Source organism: Bison bison, unplaced genomic scaffold, assembly GCF_000754665.1.
Source record: "Bison bison bison isolate TAMUID 2011002044 unplaced genomic scaffold, Bison_UMD1.0 scf7180017864255, whole genome shotgun sequence".
NCBI classification, from domain to species: Eukaryota; Metazoa; Chordata; class Mammalia; order Artiodactyla; family Bovidae; genus Bison; species Bison bison.
This window is the reverse complement of record NW_011494827.1, coordinates 2578084-2579818: the sequence shown is the minus strand read 5'-3', so window position 1 is coordinate 2579818 and position 1735 is coordinate 2578084. Positions and strand designations below refer to the sequence as shown.

Here is a 1735-nt window from a genome sequence, read left to right as displayed (position 1 = left end):
CTAACTCCCTCAAGTCCCCCTGCCCTTCTCTAGGACTGGAGTGCCATCTACCAGGCCAAGCAGGGTCTTGCTGCTGTAGACACTAATACAGAGGACTCCATCTCAGAATCATCCGACCACTAACTTACTGAATTCTGATTTACAAACTACTACATCGAGCCACATCAGCATCACCGATTTGATGGACATGGGTTTAGCAAGCTCCAGGAGTTGGTGATGGACAGGGAGGCCTGGTGTGCTGCAGTCCATGGGTTCGCGAAGAGTCGGACACGACTAAGCGACTGAACTGAACTGAAGTGATATTGAGCCAGGCTGTTCTGAGGCCATCAGAGAAAAGAGATGGAAAAGCACTTGGTCCAGCCTCCAGGGAGAGGGGCTGAGCTAACAAGCCCCTCACTGACTGGGCCAGGCTTGGGTCAGATCCATGATTCTTACCTGGTGGCAGCGTTACTTGGGTAAGTTTTAGTAGGATTTGAGCCTCAACCTTTACCCCTACGAGTGGAGTCTTGTAAGACTCCCCATCTCCAGGACTGCCTCAAGGACTGAAGGGACTAAGTGTATGTCTTGTACTTAGAACATGAAGTTTATTGTCCATCCTCCGGGGAGCTTGGCTGGTCTTGGCAATGGTGCCTCATGAAATCCCCTGGGGAGGAACCATTGCCCGGAGGTTCATGTCCTTTCCTATCTCAGGGTGATGGGAACACAATTGTGCTGGGATTCTGGTTGCCATGGTCTAGGCCATGCCTGTAGGGTCATCTCTGGGGCATTCAGGACAGTGGGCATGGTGGGCTGAGACCAGAGGTGAGGGCTGTCCCCACCGTGGTCACCCCCGAGGAGGGGAGGGGGTCAGTACCTATCCCCTCCTTCCAAGCTCAACAGCACTTGTCTGACCAGATTCTGGGCTGAGCTCTGGGGACCCAGAGAAGAATCAGACACCAGTCACTAGCAGAGACAACCTGTAGTTTCCAGGTGGAGAGGGGAGATGACAAGGTCCTGTGAGTTTAACGGAGGTTCCTGGACCATGAGACCCCTCAGCTGAGTCTGAGATGAGCTGTTCGGGTGGAAACAACAGGAAAGCTTGTGATTGAAAGCACAGGAGGCCCTGTTGTGGGAGCAGCTTAAGAGCAGCAGGAGGCAGAAGGATGAGGTGGAGGCCAGGAGGTGAGGGCTGCGACTGCACTTTGCAGACTAGGAGTTTATTTAACAAAATTTAAACATTCCCATCACGTTCCTATTTACACCTAGAAATAAGTCCATAGAAACTCAGAAGGAAGGAACCACAGATTAAAGGGGTGAAAGGAGAGACAGCGTAAGGAAAATTCTCAGAAAAAATCCAATGCCATCTTGATGTTCGACACTTGGTGTAACTGGGATCACACTTAGGGGGGTGACAGTGGGCTAGAGCTGTAATCAGTGCTGGCTCATCCACTGCCTCTTTGACCTTCCTTTGGCCTCAGCCTTCGTGCCTGTTCCACAAAATGAAACTTAGAACAGTGATGCTCCCTTAGTACCCTGCCTTTCAGTTCAGTCTCTCAGTCATGTCCGACTCTTTGCGACCCCATGAACCACAGCACACCAGGCCTCCCTGTCCATCACCAACTCCAGGAGTTTACCCAAACTCATGTCCATTGAGTCAGTGATGCCATCTAGCCATCTCATCCTCTGTCATCCCCTTCTCTGCCTGCCCTCAATCTTTCCCAACATCAGGGTCTTTTCAGATGAGTCAGCTCTTTGC

General features: G+C 51.5%; 1 protein-coding gene across 1 annotated transcript in view; it reads right to left on the bottom strand.

Annotated features, from left to right (window-relative positions):
* LOC104994295 (epididymis-specific alpha-mannosidase-like) overlaps positions 1-1735 on the bottom strand; it is a 42427-nt gene that overhangs the window by 30119 nt on the left and 10573 nt on the right.